The following is a 17,504-nucleotide window of genomic DNA, read 5'->3' on the forward strand; positions in this document are numbered from 1 at the left end:
GCCCTCTGAGATCAGGGCACATGGAGACCGGGGAAGAAGGGCCGAGTGGATGCAGCTGCCCCCGAGCCGGGCTTGCCACCATCAACGGCTCGGAAAGGCAAAGTGAGAGAGAAAAACTGTTATTGCCAGAGCTAATGGGCAGGTCCTAAAACCTGCTGCTGTTTTGGAAAGAATGATAGCCCTCCCAGCTTCTGGGAGAAAGGAGGTCTCCAACTTCCCTCCCCAAGCACCTTCCACCTCCCCTATTTCTGCCAGTCCCCGGAGCTGTGGTGTTTCTAACTCTCCTCCTGGACAGGATCACACTGGGAAAATCCCTTTATCCTTCTGAGTTGCATCCAATGGCTTCATCAATAAAATAGAAATACTCTTGACTTGATGGGCCCCAAAGCCAGGTGGCCGAGGGAGATAGATTCTCTTGGTGGCCACCAAGAGTGGCTCAGGTTTCCATCTCTGCATCAGTCAAGTAGAGGCTGTAGCAGGGAGTGATATTGGAGACCGAAACCTCGGGAGGGTCTGCAATTGTCTAGAAAGTCCCACTGTTGCTGCATGAGAAGAAAGCACTGGTTCTTCCTCGTTTATCTAGAGCAGTGATTCCCAGTCTCTTAATGGGGAATGACCTGCCCTGCAGAGCAAATTTAGCAATGTCTGAAGACATGGATTGTGACAAGTGGGGGAAGGTGCTACTGGCATCTAGTGAGTTGACGTCAAGGGTGCTGTTAAACATCCTTCAACACACACAGCTTCACCATGAAGAATTATCCAGATCCGAATGTCAATGGTGCCCAAGGCAAGAAACGCAATCTAGATCTTCCTAGTGCCCGAGAGAAGTTGTGGGTGTCAGAGATGAGTTTCTCACCAACCAAGTCACCAACATTCATCAGAAGGTGAGGGTGAAAGTATCTCCAAAATATTAAGGAAGGAAAATGAACTTGAGAAAACAGATTTTCTCCATTTCCATTTCCACGAAGAATAGTAATAATCTATACAAACGTAAGGCACCCCGAGCTGAAATTTACTCACTTAGTTTGCTGCTTTGAACATTGCTGTGTGTCTCTACCCGTCAAGTCCTTTAAATTACATGCTCGTTCTGGAGATGGCAAGGAAGGAAGCTGCATTCTTATTTGGAGCAGGCTGTTGTCGGGCGAGCCTCAGAAGGGAGGCAGCAGATGGAAACCACAGAAGCAAGGAGGCCCCCACATTGAGGGACACGGGAGGGAGGAAAAGGGGGGACCAGGCAGGGCATGAAGCCCATCCCCATGGACATGGTGGCTGGGGCCGTTCGGCTGCATTTGGAATATTCAGGTCCTCTGAACTCAAGCTAGAATCTCTGATTCCAACTGAACAGGCCCGTAATCTCAAGCAGAAAGTGATTATCCTTGAATGTAAAAGATATATTCCAGTAAGGAAAGCACATGCCTCTTAGTAAAAAAATAACAGCCTTTTAGAGAAGCACAAGCAGGGAAGAGGCTGCTGGATCTCTCTCTTCTGCTTTGGATCAAAGGAAGCGTTTCTGCCTAATGGTGGGACTGAAATGATACATTGTGAAGGGACCCAACGTATCATGCAATACAATCTTCTGCATCCATCTGCGTTCTGCTGCCCCTCCACGCTGGCTTCTCTGGGCATCCACTCTTGTGCCCCCCTCCCCGTGTCCTGCAGGTAACCCAGGAGAGAAGATACAGAAAGGAGGATGCTCTGGTCAGAGTTGCTAGTTGAGGTGGCAGAGCCAATCTGGTGAGTGTGGGCTGCCGGCATGGATAAGGGATAAGACGGAGCTCCCGGAGTCCCGGGAGAGTGAGAGACCTAGCCTGGAGGTTGGGCTTCCAGAACCTATTCCCAGAAGCACATGGCAGAGCTGCTGGGAAGGGGAGGGGCTGCTTGTCTGCACCTGTGCTGGCTGGCACCCAGCCCCGTGGCCCATCTGCATCAACTCGCCTGCAGGATGGAGGGGGTCACGGTCTCAGGCTGGGAGATGCAAAAGGAAGGGAGATGGAAAACTACCAAAGGAGAGTCTGGAGGAGATGCTGGGTGGCCAGAGCAACAGGTACCCTCTGTTGAGGAGGAAGGCACATGAGAAGGGAGACTTGACGGGAGAGAGAAGGTCGAGACAGCAAGGAGGGTCAAGGGCACACTGCCAGGGAGAGCTGACAGTGATGGGGCGCGTGGGGAGGGGTTTAAGAAAACCTGAAACCTCCCTTTTCCAGGAACTAGAGGTAGCGATGCTTCCCCGCGCGGCTGTCATAGAGGAGTTCATTTAGATAATAATCACAAGTAACAAAGTGACGGTTTAAACCGTGTAAGGGCAAGAATGAGTGCTCAAGAGCAATGGGTTTGTCTTTTTTTTTTTTTTTTTGCGGTACGCGGGCCTCTCACTGCTGTGGCCTCTCCCGTTGCGGAGCACAGGCTCCGGACGCGCAGGCCCAGCGGCCACGGCTCACGGGCCCAGCCGCTCCGCGGCATGTGGGATCTTCCCGGACCGGGGCACGAACCCCCGTTCCCTGCATCGGCAGGCGGACTCCCAACCACTGCGCCACCAGGGAAGCCCCGGGTTTGTCTTTAAGTTGTGTTACTCTTTTTCCTTAGGGGGTGCCTTTTTGAAGTTTTATTAAATCTTTTATTACAAGTAATTGTATCCAAAACAAAAATACATGCAGATAATAAAGAAGAGTATCAAATACAGAGTAAAAGGTCTTCCTACCCGCTTCCAATCATCAGAGGAAATGCTGTCAACAGTATCTGGTTTTAGTTTTCCTAGCGTTTAGCATGAATTTAATGAACTAGATTTACACCTTTATTTTCTAAAAAATTCACTGCTCTTATAACCCATGGTGTCCTCTTTCTTGAAGTTTTTTTTTTTTTTAAAGGATGCATGGGATCCCTTTCTTTAAAGGCTGCTTTCTGATTGTAATATGCCTGTATTCTTTCCTCCCACTTACCTATCAGCTGGGTATGAATTTTCAGGTGGAAAATCATTTCCCTCAGAATTTGAATTTAGTATTCTGTTGTCTTTTTAAAAATTTTTTAATTGAAGCAGAGTTGATGTAGAATATTATATAAATTACAGGTGAACAATACAGCGATTCACAATTTTTAAAGGTTATGGGGAATAGAGCAGATATTTTATAATAACTATAAATGGAGTATAACCTTTAAAAATCAAGTCGTGTGACTTTTGAGATGATGCTGTGACTACCTGTGTGAGAGCGAGCCTGAGAGACAGATTTCCATATTTAAAGTGTCTGAGTTTTATCAGGAGGGAGAAGATACATTTTAAAAAGCACCGTCTGGTGGGCCCGGTGTAGCTTTAGTCCCTGAGGATAGAGGGCCATTTCGCGTCCTAATGACCTCATGCAAAGAATAGCTCTGCCCTGTCCTAAATATCCTCCATCGCCCTAAACTCCCAATCCAGCTATGGGGTCTCTTACCAGCCATGAACAGAAGCCAAAGTCTGGGTACCCACATCTGCCTGGACCTTTGACATCTTCCTTTCGCCCAAGAGGGCGTAGGGCAGGGCACTGGCAATAGTGTGTTTGAGAGGGTAGGCGCGCATTTCCCCATGGGGATAAGGAGCTTTCAGTACCCCAGCAAGGGGGACAGGCCCCATGGGTTTAATAGCAAAGGGAACGGTGTCTCTGTTCTCGCACTGTCAGGAACCCTAATGCTCTGGGACAAATGTGCTCCTGTGGAGAATCCTAATGCCTGCTTTCCTGGCTCCTGGACTTGGTGGTTCCAACTTGAGCTTCCTCTTCTTAGGCGGATGGTTCTGGAGCAGTGGTGGTGGCCATTCCTGCTCTTGTGGATTACTCTGGTTTCCCCTGGGCCCATCCTGGCTCTTTGACCTCGGCTCCCTGCCTCACCTTTCCTGTCTTAGCTTTTCTGCGGGTCTTAAGTGCCTCCCCATCCTCCACAGGAAAAAACAGAAGCTGCAGACTAGTCCTTTTATGACCTGACTCTTGGCTATGTGCCCAGCCATCTGCTGTCTCCCCCGCCTGCCCTCGCTTCCCCACGCTGGGTCCTGGGTCCGGGCACTCATGTTCTCACTGGTTGCCTGGTGAAACCCGCATAACCTTTGGGTGCCTTTATGATGCCCACGCACGCAAGCATGCGCCTCCAGCTACAGTGCTTACCAGGCGGCTTCTGCAAGACCCTGACTCTCTGTGCTGTAGTCTCCCACCCCCGTCACCCCCAAACGCTGCACATGGTATGGGCCATGACCCAATTTCCTTATCCTTCCAGGGCTTCACACAATGCTGGAGTGATAATAGCAGCTCCATGAGGAGAGAATAAATGATTAAAAAACCACTGTGCTTTAATGAAGCTAATTTAATATGAGGTGATTGTAATTGGTTCTCTCTCTTCATTTCATTTGACACTAGAACATTTCAAGTCTGGGCTAAATTTCAACAATTTCTTTAATCGTAGGAGGAGGAATTCCCTCTACATTAATGCAGACAGCCAAGACCTCTAAGTGCCTCACGAAACAGGCCCGTGGCTCCAGGCGGTGGGAGGAACCAGGGTCCCCTCACTTCTCTCCTGGCCGGGAAAGGACCACCCTGAAGCTACTCAGGATACAGTGGCCACTCTGCTCTCTATTTGAAGATGAGGATGAGCAACTGTCTCCTGTGCAGATGTGTTACGGTTGTGATAAACACAGGGATAACTGAGGGGCCAGCCTGGGTAGAGTGATTTGTGGAGAGGTCCAGAAGGGATCCTCTGGGGCTCACGTGCCCGAGAGAGGCTGGCGGATGGTGACAGAAAGCAACAGAAGTCAACCCTTCCCGTCATGATTCGGCTGGCCCTGCGCACCGTCTCCTGCTGCAGTGATGCACTGCATACCTGTGACTGATGTGGAGAAAGAGGCAGACGTGGAACTCCAGGAAGGCTTGCAGAGCCCTGGGGGTGGGGCTCGGGAAGGGGCCCTGAAACTCGCAGAAGGCATGGGGGCCAAGCATCCCCACCTGTCCTGCCCTTGCATCACTTCATCGTTATGCACGAGACAGACATTTGATTGTAATCCACAGTATTAATGGACCCCTGTGGTGTCTGACAGGTTCCCAGGTGTGGGGGGATACATCGGCAGGTGACAGCCATGAAGAGAATTACTTGCAGAAATCTATGTAAGAACAACCTACAAAGGTACTCCGTACAGATCACGATTCTGGAGCCCCAGGCTATTTGCATGCCCCTCGACACCTGCAATTTGTCACCATCTGACTTAGATTCGAGTGGCCAGGACAGAGCCCGCCAGCCTCAACGTCACCTCTAAGGACAGCACAGTGTGGGATTTGGTTTCCTTGTCTGGGTCACTGTGTGCCTATTTATGGACAAGGTTGGGAGTCTCCACTTGGGTCAGGCTTTCAGCTTGGTTTCCGTTAGTGCGTGGGTAGTAAAATCCTGGTTACTGACCCGCAAGTTCAGAGTAACTTCCTCTAGTGTGGGGTTTTCCGCTGTGCCATTTGGAACAGGGTTTCTGATGGAGGAAGTATGAGAATATCCTTTTCTAAGATGCTAACAGAGATTAAAATGTCAGAGGGCAATGGTAAAAATAACAATAGGCTTTGAAACGTTCAATGACCACAGCCAATGAATGCAAGTGTATAGTTTTTGAATTTTAGACCCCCTCAGCCTCCTCGTCAATATCTGTCCTTGCCTTCTCGTCTTCTCTTTGCCCCTGATTTTGTCTATTTCCTCCTTAATAGTTCCTTCTCTGGGTCTTTAAAATATTTATTTATTTATTTATTATTAATTTATTTTTATTTCCTGGCCATGCCTCATGGTATGTGGGATTTTAGTTCTCTGAACAGGGATCAAACCCACGCCCCCTGCTTTGGAAGCTCGGAGTCTTAACCACTGGACCACCAGGGATGTCCCTGGGTCTTTTTTATATATATGTTTCCCCCTGTATTTTTCTCATGTGCATTTTCTTATATTTCATCTTTTTTTCTTCTTTTCTCTGTTTTTTCTTCCTTATCATGACCCTCCTTACCTCAACAATGTGACAAATATATTTTGAAGTTTATCATGTATTTATTAAGTAAAGTTGTTTTTCCTTAAACATTTGAAACCTGTTAATATTTTTGTGTCCCTTGCTTGCCCTTTAAAGAAATGACGAATGCTGTTGTTTTTGACGTGGTTGATTAATGGCACGTGATAGAAAGAAATACTCCTCATCCTGCTCTAGAAGATGAAGAAGATACCCCATCCCCATGATGGTACTTGCATAGCCATCAAAAGCATTTGGACCCCCATGGTGACTGGAGAAGAATCGCTCTCTAGTTCTAGTTAGACAGAGAGATATTCTAGTAACCAGATGGTTTTTGCTTGGCAGTTTAACAAGCAGAGTGTTTACTGGCTCTGAAAACTCATTTAGCGCCCTGTGTCCTAGGCATTCGTGGTTCTGTTTTTGTCCATTTTCTCTGGTGGCCATGGATTTGATATTCCCATCACATTTATTGTGCAGTAATTGACTGTTAATTCTTTGCTTAGCCCACTGATAGGCTCTCCTTCCATAATTAGGTATTTATTTCCTTGCAGGTTTCCTATGTAGAATAAATGTATAGTTGTATATAACGTTATTCAGGAATTTAATTTTGATCAACTATTTGTTAGTGTTGACCATGTGAGCACCTTGAAAAGTAAGAGTATGTCATATATTTTATAATTTTTTTTAATCTTTGTCAGGATCGCTGGACTGGAATGTTGGGTATGATTCCAAGGTCCGTTTTCAAACTTTAAATTTTCTTTGTGCATTGAGCTTATCTATGTGATCTTTTCTTTTCTTCTTCTTCTTTTTTTTTTTTAAGACAGAGCAAATTAGAAAAATGGCCATGCCCTTTCATCTACCGAAGGGTTTGGAATTCAATTTTGGCAGAATTCTCTTAAGCCAGTGGATGCATAGGTCAAAGTCCTTAGAATTATTGCAGAGGCAAGCATGAAACTGAAAACCAACGCAACAGAGAGGGTCCGGGGAGGGGCTCTTATTTAAATGCATCTGGATCCAATAGATAGAGAAAAATTAAAATACCTTTATCAGAAATATTGACCAGTAGATCTCTTATAGTGCCCTAAATGGTTTATAATTCAGTTAGGTGAGTTAAAAAAATATTCACTGAACTAGAGGTCAAATTCTAACAGGAGACTCACGGTAAAACCTGTTAGCATCACAGCTCACACAAGACACTATTTGATTTAATGCACCATACACCCCAGACTCCACTCATGGAAAAGGATGCTAGATTCCAAGCCGTTGAATCTAGCCATTCAATTTCTAGCATTCAGAGAATCTGTGAGTCTTTTGTGTTGGCGACTTTGGATTTAGAGATTAGGACTAAGTCTGCGAAAGTGCTGTGGACTGTGAATTACTTGGTGTGTCCCAATCTCGCTCCATATTTTGAAAGCATAGGCATGTCAGTTTCATGGTGGTTCTGGTACCCTCACTATTTCATTCCAGGTCTGAGAAGAACACCTTCTAGGACTCAAGGGCCTTTCCCTGACAGAGAACCAGTTTGGTGTTCTTCAAACCAAGTGGCAAATCCTCGGAACGTTTTTCCATCTGCAAAGCTAGAGGTAGAGAGAAGGGTGGAACGGAGTGAGGTCAGGGAGTGACCCAGAAAGGAGAGCAGAAGAGAGGCGTGGGAGCACCTTGTCCTTCCCTTAGTCCCTGTGAGCTGCCATTTCCACCGTGAAATTAGCATGTGTTCAAGACATATGAAATTAGGCAGAGGTTTGGGGTCAGGAATTAAAGAAATGCAATGTACAGAACCTTGTAACATTACCTTTTCTTGGAGGGGGCGTACCTTTGGAGATAAGGGCTCATTGACCGTGCTGGAGGAGAACACTTGTATTTAACAGTCTCAGGATTTGAGGAATAGTAGGAGAAGACAGGGGCCAGTTAAATTTGTGCAAGATCCATGGCTAATTTTGCAGGCCAATTTTAAGTAGGTGTTTATGGCCCTAATGATAATGGAGAAGTGTTTGCAAGCTTCCCTTGTCACTTTAGATGTGAAATCTATCACTAGGAAAATGTACCTTTTCAAAGGAAAAAAGTCTGCGTTGTCTATTTATTTCCTATCCACGTGGTCTTTAATAGTTAAACGTCAAAACAGGAAATTGCATTTCTCAGTTTGCAGGAGGATTTATTATAATTAATTTTTCTTTTCTCTTCAAAACGCTTTGTGTATCCTGTTTATTTGGCTTAAGAGCTTAGGGCATTATACCACTGATAGATTCGAAACCTAAATCATTGCAAGCTGCTTACATCTCAAGTACTCCATTTTTTAATGGTTCTCTCTGAAATTTCTGAACAGCACCTAACAAGTCTAACAACAAGAAGCCATTCTGTCCTCTCTTTAGATTATCCAGCCTATGGAATATCTGTGCATAAAACTTCAGCTTTAGACTTTGTCCAAACCTCTTAAAATCAGTTTAAAATTATTGTGGGTCTCAATGCCCAACGCAGTGCTACAAAGAAAATTCATTTTGACTCTTTAGCTCCATAATGTCGCAGAACAATTTCAGCACAGAATTGGACACCATGAGAGATGAATTTTTAATAACACATAATGTAACATTAACACAATATGATCTGTGTTAAACAGACCTTGGCTATCACAAGAGTGAAAGACAAATCAGATAATCACAACGGGATGTGTTTTTTGCAAGATTTTGTGGTTTTCCTTTCAAAACCAAAAATGAAGAATAAATTTCAGGTTACTTACTCATGGATTCTGTCAACTTGGCCATTGTTGAAATTTCCTCTTTGTGCTTTTCCTGGAGGTGAGAAGAAAAGATAATTATGTATAAAGCACATCTTAAATATGAGTCAACACAATGGGTCTCTAACAACAGCTCTCTCTTTCTCTCTCTCTCCCTTTCTCTTATGTTAGAATTTGGTCACCAATGATTAAATGAATTTGAAAATCTCACATTATTGCTATATGATCAGTCAGTCACTGAAAAGAGATTTATAGAATCCTAAAAAACTTGCCAGTGCTCTTGGAAATGAGCGTCTGTCACATTGATCTTGGATATATATAATTGGTGACACACGACCAGTTTTCAAAACCTCCTTGACACTGGAGTTTTGACATCCATATGCCAGTCTTTTGCTCTCTATTTTCTCCTGTTGAAGCATTTTTGGTATTTTTGGAGCTGGTATTTTTGTAGTCATTTGGTCTCATTTTTTCCTAAAAGCTAAATAGATTTTGTACATTTTTCTTTGTCTTACTTTTTTGAATTCTTGGAGGTTTTTGAAAGTCATCACTTTTGATGGGTTTATGACCTTATCTATTTTGGGCTGAAAACATTTTGTTTCAACTGGGATGTAGGCTATAAGCCACTGAGTCTGAGAGCGAGAATGATACATACATAAATTGAATCTGTCCTAATTAGATTACTTCAGAGCTATTAAGAATAATGGTCATCTCTTCTGAAAGTTCTCTTCAATTTCTTTAATTTCCTTAGGCTCCTAACATGTGTAGTAACTGAAACATTGGCTGCTATTATTTTACTTTTTTTTACAGCCTTATTTTTTTTTCTGATAATGAAACTAACACATGCTCATTATTTAAAAACTCAGAAAATATTGAAAAATTATAAATCAGAAAATATAGTTCTCTCATGATGCCACCCCACAGAGAAAACCACTGTAAAATTTTGGTGAAAATCTTTCTATTACAATTTCTATACCTGTAAATATATACAGATATGGAAATATAATCCCCTTTTTATAAATATCAATATCTATAATATATACATACGATGTTGTAAGCTACTCTCACTTAACTCCGTATCATACATCTTTTATGTCAATAAAGGTAGAATACATCATCATTTTTTAGTGACTGCATAGCATTTATCATGAATTACCCCATAATTTCCTCAACCAGATTCCACTGAATTTGCTTCAGATTGTCACTATTTTATAAAACGCTGTGATGAGCATCCTTGAACTCACATATTTGTGCCCTTGTCCTATCAACACTGAGGATAAATATTAGAGTTAGGTATGATTTGGTTAAAAAGTATGATTATTAAGAATTTTTACACGTATTGCTCAATTGTCCGCCACAAACTTTGGCTCTGACAGTGTTCAAAAACATTTGTTCCTGTATATTCTTGCCAACTTGCCAGTGGCTTTAGCACTCCTCTCCAATCTTTGCCAAACTGATAAGCAAAAAGTGGTATCTTGTGCTTTTATACTGTCATTTTTCTTTCTCCGACCTTCTGTTTTTGAACGACAGTAGCATGCTTTCACATGGAGTAGGTACGTCATTGACTCTGTCGTGTAGCTCTCCTCTAGCTCCTGTGCCATCAACACTCTGGTTCTAAGAAGCCAAAGGTGGCATTTATTTCCCCCCATGGCCACAGTTTAGTGTTGAGTTCTTCACAGCTGCTTGGCTAGCACTAGAGTCAACGTGTCATGGCTTGGGTGTTGAAGTACAATTAGCATCATTATTCATTCTTCTAGAGCCACCATTCCCAAACTAAAAGGGTCTGTGTTGAGTGTCAGTAAACAACTTTGCACACCACAAGTACACTTGACTTGCACAAGCCCTGCAATAATGCAGTGAAACCAGGGCACTGCCTCTTACTTAAACTAATAATTGCCTTTGAGAACAGAAGGAGCTAAGAAACCATAACCTACCATCCTACTGTGGTGGCATTAACCTGTGATGTTTAGCCTGCCATGTGGTTTATTTCGAGATGTAAAGAAAAAGCACAGCTACTGGAGAGGCTAAGAGCGTTGGGTGGCAGAGACAAGACTGGCAAGACTGGAACATCTCACAGCAACGTGGGTTCACAGGTGCGAGCACAGAGGCTGCTTCAAAGATGAGTCTACCCTAGTGGTTGATGGCAATTCATGCCTAGATGCAACTCCATGGTGAGAACTCAGTGAAATTCATCCTTGACCTGTAGGAAACTTGTTCTGTCTCTGCTTGCTTTGTCCTTGACTCTCCACTTCACCTCTTAGCCTAGTTCTGCTGCTGGTTTGGCCTCTCTAGTTATACCATCTCTCCTTGTATCCTGGTCTATGATTTGCTTTCCCTTTGTTTCCTGTGCTCCATCAAGCCTTACTCTGGATCACTCACCTCTTCAGCTTGGCCCTCTTCTAATGGCCCCAGTGGTGACAGTCCCCAAACCACAGGCACCCAGATTCCAGGCATTATGTCCTTACAAAGCCCTGTCAAGTTTGTCTGTCTTGTTGTGCGTGTGTCACTGTGTTATCTCTTATGACCCAGGGACCCCGCCACCTTTTGTACTCCAGTCTTGCTGGTGGGTGCTCCTTGCAGCTATTTTTACCCAGATGTGTTGGATATCCTGGAGAAATCAAATACTGCCTGTGTCAGCATTTTCCTCTTCCCTGTGCCAGATGGAAACTTCTGACATTGAGAGGGGAGGGGCCCTTAAAAGTCCTAAATTTAGCTCTCCCAGTTTGACTCATCTATGGCATAACTTATGGTGGAAATCATGACATATGTTTCTGTGTAAGTGGTTTATTCATTCGAGGAGATGCCTTTAAACTCCTTATGTCCTTCCCTCATTATCGGAAAGTTGAGGTTTGCAATTACATGACATGTATACTCGATAAAGGATTTACATTTCATTCAAGCAAATTCTCCTCCTTTTTCTAAAGCCAAGAGCTTCCTCCAAAGTAAAATTCCTGGTCATCGGATTTACAATACTGGAAGAGATTTGGAATGATAGCATGTTAAACCTGGAAGAGAATCTTTTAAGGAATGTCAAGTCCAACTCCACAGTGATGCATTTGATGAAACTGAAGCCCATGCCAAGAAAGGAATTTCCACCAAGCTGGTCTCTTCTCCCTGTCAACCTCTACTCCCTGAGAACCTCAAGGTCTACCATATAGTGATATATTGTGACAAGAGTCCTTATACAACAATCCTGGTGCTGTTGTTGGAGTTTCTCAGATTTGCCTTCTCTGTGTTCTTTCTTGGAGCAGTCTCATTCACAACAATGGCTCCAATATCCAGAAATGGCTGATGGCTTCCAAATTTGTACATCCAGCTCTGACCTCTACATTGAACTCATATCGTTGACTGGACAGCACCACACAGATGTCTAGTGCATGTTTCAAAGCAACGTGTTCAAGGTTACTCTCTATTCTCACACACTTTCCACCAGCCAACCCTCAGCCCCTCACACCTGGGCGATTTCTTCCATTCTCTGTCTTTGGTTTATGGGATCACCACCCACATTATACCTAAGCCAGAAATCTGGGAACTCCCCACTTCCTTTTTTTTCCTCACCCCTGATATTTCACTTAGCTTAAATTTGACCTCCCTTCACTGCCATCTCTTAAAGGGCATGTTGATATTGCTTCCCTGTGTCTCCAGCCTTACCTGCAACACTGAAGGTTTATCTTGAAACAATCCTGGGGGATCTATCTAAAATACAGGCTTGACCCAGGCACCCCTGCTTGAAATATGTCAGTTCTTCTCTAGCAAGTAAGCATGCAATCCTTGTCTTTTAACCAGGGCAGGCTGCCTGGATGGTTCTGTCTTTACCTGTCACACCCTAGTTGTAGGTACCTTCCTGCCTTGGCAATCACCCAATTTCCATTTCCTCCTTGTGCTCCCAAATTTATCCCTAAGAACTTCCCTGGGTACCAGTCAATCTCTGCAGTTTTCCCCTACTCCTCCTGACCATCTTTTCTGAGTTTTGTTTCTAAGCATGCTCATACGTGATCATGTATCACTGCATAATTTATTATTTGTGTAAGGGATTCTGAGACTTTTGGAAAAGTCAAGTCCACCTCCCAGTAGCCTCTTCCAGAGGCTCCCATTGGCACAACCATCACGGTGGGAGGAAGTGTATGGTAGACCAGAAGTCTCTGCCATGGCAACACCCTAGGATCCTGAGCAAGGCATTTTACATTTTGGCCACAGTTTTCTGGTCTGTTCATTTCGGACATGGTTTGCTGTTTTCTGAGGTGCCCCTAGAAGTAGTCAGCTATGTGAAGAGGGCACCTGTACACACTTAGTTAGGGAGAGAGTGTGAGTATTGGTGATATTTTAAGATGAAAAAGACAGATATATTTGCTTTGAGTCCTTAAGAAATATCTTTGCTCTGGGAGCCAAAGGCTTTGATAGTTGACATAATCAACTGGTTTACTCATTGTAAAATTAAAATGATACAGGAATCTTACTGTCTTAGAGAAAAGAGCCTATTTGGTCTGAAAATTTATTGTTCTTATTTACTGTGCCTGTGCTGCTTGGATGTTCTTATTATTTTGAGAATGTGAGTGAGTGAGAAGTGTAGAGGTTGGGAACTTTAAAAGGTTTTTGTGTTGGTTTTACTTCCTATCCACTTACTATATTAACCTCTGGAAGCTTCAGTTTGCTTATCTGTAAAGTGGGGATAAGTAGTATCTATCTGTGTTTCTTCATTCACAGGCCCATTGTAAAGAGCAAATGAGAAAATGTGTATTAATGCACCCAAGTGTTATATCCATGTGAGTGTGTGTGTGTGTGTGATCATTATTCCCTTTGGCTACCGTGTGGGGGTCAAGGATTATAGTCTGTTCTTGCTATTAGAGGACAAATACTGACCTCTGGCATTTGTACCAAATACAACAGAGCAATTTTCCCTGAAACTAATAAGACCCAATGCTGCCTACTTTCCAGGAGACCACTCATCATAAGTGTCAAGAGCTGGTGGCCATGCACCCCACACCCCCATTTCCAACACCCTCCACCAGAACACAAGGCTCCAGAACCTCGGCACACTTCTTGAAAGAGCTGGATTCTTTTGCTCTAAGAGGAATTCCACTTACAGTTGTGTTGTCATACATTTAATGGAATAACAGAAACATTTAGAGTTTGGGGGAATCATGATGACATGTTTGAGCAAACTATGTCCACAGATGCTGAAAAAAATCCCGATTGTCTTGTTAAAATCATACCAAACTTCTTAGGGAGAGTATTGACCCTCAGGGCCAGTGGGTATTTCATTTTCTTACTATATGACCATGTTCTCTCTACCATACCTGGGAATATAAATAAAAGCTCAGCAGTTTGCTTGGGATGTGTGTTGTGTGTGTGGAGATTTATACCCATACTTCTGTTTCAGTTAGGGTGAATGTGGCTTTCTACTGGAACCATGCCAGATACATACTTCTCTCTGTCTGAAATGACAGACGGGTTTTTAATGAGGGCAATTATAACAGAGTTTGGCTGTAGCTCAAAGCTACGACTAAGACACTGTGTGTGTATTAGGTGGGGGGCTTGACTCATGAATGCCAAGTTTTAGAGAAGGTGGAGGAGGGGATTTTCTGCTGTATGGGGCTCCCCTGCACACAGAGGGCAGCAGTTGGTGCAGCTGAGTGAGGTCTGCGGGTTGAACAGTGCGACTGCATTACTTTCTGGAACCCAGAAGTAGGCTTTTAAGGATGAGGGGGAAACTCGTCATAGTTGATATATTTCAAACCAGTCATATTTGCATTTTGCATATTTTTATCTCTCTAAAAATGTGTGCTTATATTCATCAGAAAACTGTGATTTTTTTTAAGTTACAACCACTTAAAGGAACATTTATATAAAGTGGGAAATGATAATGTTATTTTATGAGTTTGTATCCTCATTGGACCTCACCTCCCGGTTAAAACAGGGGTCACAAATCTCCCACCTTACTCTTAGGTTTCTCAATAAATGTGCCAGCTGTGGCCTCCATCCACAGCTTCCCTTTTCCACTTTCCTGACATGATGCCATAGCAGGTCACCGGAGGATTGATTTAAAAGGGAAATGCCCCCATCCTCAGGTAGCCAATCAAGTAAGTGTTCTTATAATGTAGTACCACATATTGCCTTGAGTTGCTACAGAAAAATATCGGTCAGAGGATTTAAGACCACTAATTAGCTTTTTGCCTAATAAAAAACTCATGGAAATGAGTAGTCAGCATGCAGCTATGGTCTGGGACAATAAAATAGTAATCCCTCACATTTATTACACCCTGGCACTATGTTAAGTGCATTGCTAGACTATCTCATTTAATTTCCACCATGACCCTATGAAATAAATGCTATTACCTGCAACTTTGGGGATGGAGAAATTGAGGCACAGAGAGGTTCAGCAAACTGCCCTGGGTCACAGAGCTGGGAAGGAGTGGAGTTGAATGTCAAACACAGAAGTTCTGACTCATGGAACCAGAGTTAGAGGAAGAGCTTCGCTGTGTCAAGAAGGGTCGAAGAGGGAATTCCCTGGCAGTCCAGTGGTTTGGACGTTGCCCTTTCACTGCCAAGGGCCTGAGTTCAACCCCTGGTCAGGAAACTAAGATCCTGCAAGCCTCACAGAGTGGCCAAAAAAAAAAAGGGGGGGTGGGGTCTAAGAGTGATGGGGGGAGGGGAGACATGAGGCAGAATATTCCAGGTGGAGAAACAGAGGGGGGGAAACTTGGTACCCGAGGAAGAGCAGATCGCAGGTAGACTGAGGCCAAGAGCAAGAAGAGTAGCAGAGGGTCAGCTTAGAAAATTAGGGCGTAAACTGTGGAGGACCAAGACGGGCAGGCTGAGTTGCTCAGGAGGGAGACCGGGGCTGGAGTTGGGGTGATGTGTGAAGCTGTGGGAGGAGGAGGCTGGTGCCAAGGCCTGAACCTTGGGGAAATCCAGAGAGTTCCCTCTTAGAAGCCAAGGGACAAGGGGGTTTGAAGAATTAAGAACTTGTCCATTAGAGTGTGGTACAATTTTACATGGGACAGTTAGTTTTTATCCTTGATTTACTCAGTGAAAGGCTCCTAGGGTGATCTACAGATAGGATTTGGGGTAAAAATTATTTGTAGGGGCGTGTTTGAAGCAGGAGGTGAAATTCTTACTGGACAGGCCACGCAGGAGGCTTTTGGTGATATGGCCTCCTCTGCAGAAGGTGAGAGCCCCTGTCTCCCCTAGACACCCTTTCTAAGGTCCCTTGTGTACAGGTCACCCTGTGGGGTTCCCTAGGATGTATCACTGCAGCCATGTTGACCAGACTAGGGAGGGTTCTACTGCGTGGAGGCATTAGGATGTCTTACAAAAATAAATTAAATGAATTCAACGTTGTGCTTGTACTCATATCATCTCAATTCCCCTGTGCCCTTAGTCTTAGGTGGGAGGAGAGGGTTTGGAACGTCACCCTGGGCTCTTTCTTGGAAGTATGCTGAGCACATGAACTTCTTTCGACAGCGAAAGGTTGTGGGGCCAAGGGTTAGAAACTGCTGGATCACATGGCTGCAGAATTTCTCTAAACCTCTGCGTGTGTCCTCCCCTGCTCGGAACCCCGTGAGCTACACTCTAGACTTCCTGCATCGACATCCCAGCAATGTTTCGTGCATGCCCAGCGCGCCAGGTTTCTTGGAATATTGATGAGTGACTCATTCCTCCTTTCCTAGAGCTCCTGGAAATATCATAAAATATAAGACAAGCATTATCACCCACGTCATATCAAGAAGTTTCCTTTAAAGAGAATACTGAGCCGGCCTGCAGAGAGGCACCGAGGAGACCTGGGCAGCTGAAACACACAGACACCGTTCTCGCTGCCGCCAACCCAGGTAGGCACTCCTGTCCCAGGACGCACCTGTGCTAGGTTCACTCCAGCTTCCCAGGACTCAACTGCGAAGTACTGAATCTTGGAAGCAGCCTGGAATTCTCTCTCGGTCTCATTTCACTCAATCTATTGTCTCCCTTCTGGGCCAGCATCTCTCTGAAGCTCTTGTCACCTCCAGAGCTGTCTCCCAGGAATCCTGGCCCTTACAGTGGCCGATGCCTCCCCCATTCACTTTCATCAGAGGCATCAGCTTTGCTAAACCAGCTCTGTTCATAAGCGGAAAGGGAGAAGTTTTCATAATTATTTCCTTTATTTTCCTTTCAGCCACCATACAAGTTCTGAGCCCAGCGAGTCTTCTAATTGCTGCTCTGCACTCCCAACTCTGCCCCATTTCATGGTACGTCAGGACACTTCCCTTGGAGACCTGGCTTCCACCCACCTCTCCAGGCCCAATCCCCATCACTCCTTACTTCTAAACTATGTTCCAGCCAAATGAGCCCCTTTCGGCACCAGAACGCATTGCATTGCTCCCTCCCTTCTCACACCTTCTTTGCCTGCACACTTAACTCCTACTTGTCTTCGAGGATCAGTTCAGATTTGACCTCTTGTTTGACATTGTACCCAGCTACACGTTTTCTAGTGACTGTTCTCTCTGTACCCCAGCACCTGCACATACTTCTGTCATAGGACTTCTCCTTCTCAGAGCCATGACTTCCAGAGGCAACAATGATGACAACTTCAGGAACAACTGGAAAACTAAAAGGAATTCATCCCTTGGTTTCCAAAGAAAAGAAAGCAAAATCCACAAACAAAACTAAAGAATGAATAGAATGGAACAGGATAGAAAGCCCAGAGATAAACCCATGCACATATGGTCACCTCATCTTTGATAAAGGAGGCAAGAATATACAGTGGAGAAAAGATAGCCTCCTCAATAAGTGGTGCTGGGAAAACTGGACAGCTACATG

Source organism: Physeter macrocephalus, chromosome 8, assembly GCF_002837175.3.
Source record: "Physeter macrocephalus isolate SW-GA chromosome 8, ASM283717v5, whole genome shotgun sequence".
NCBI classification, from domain to species: Eukaryota; Metazoa; Chordata; class Mammalia; order Artiodactyla; family Physeteridae; genus Physeter; species Physeter macrocephalus.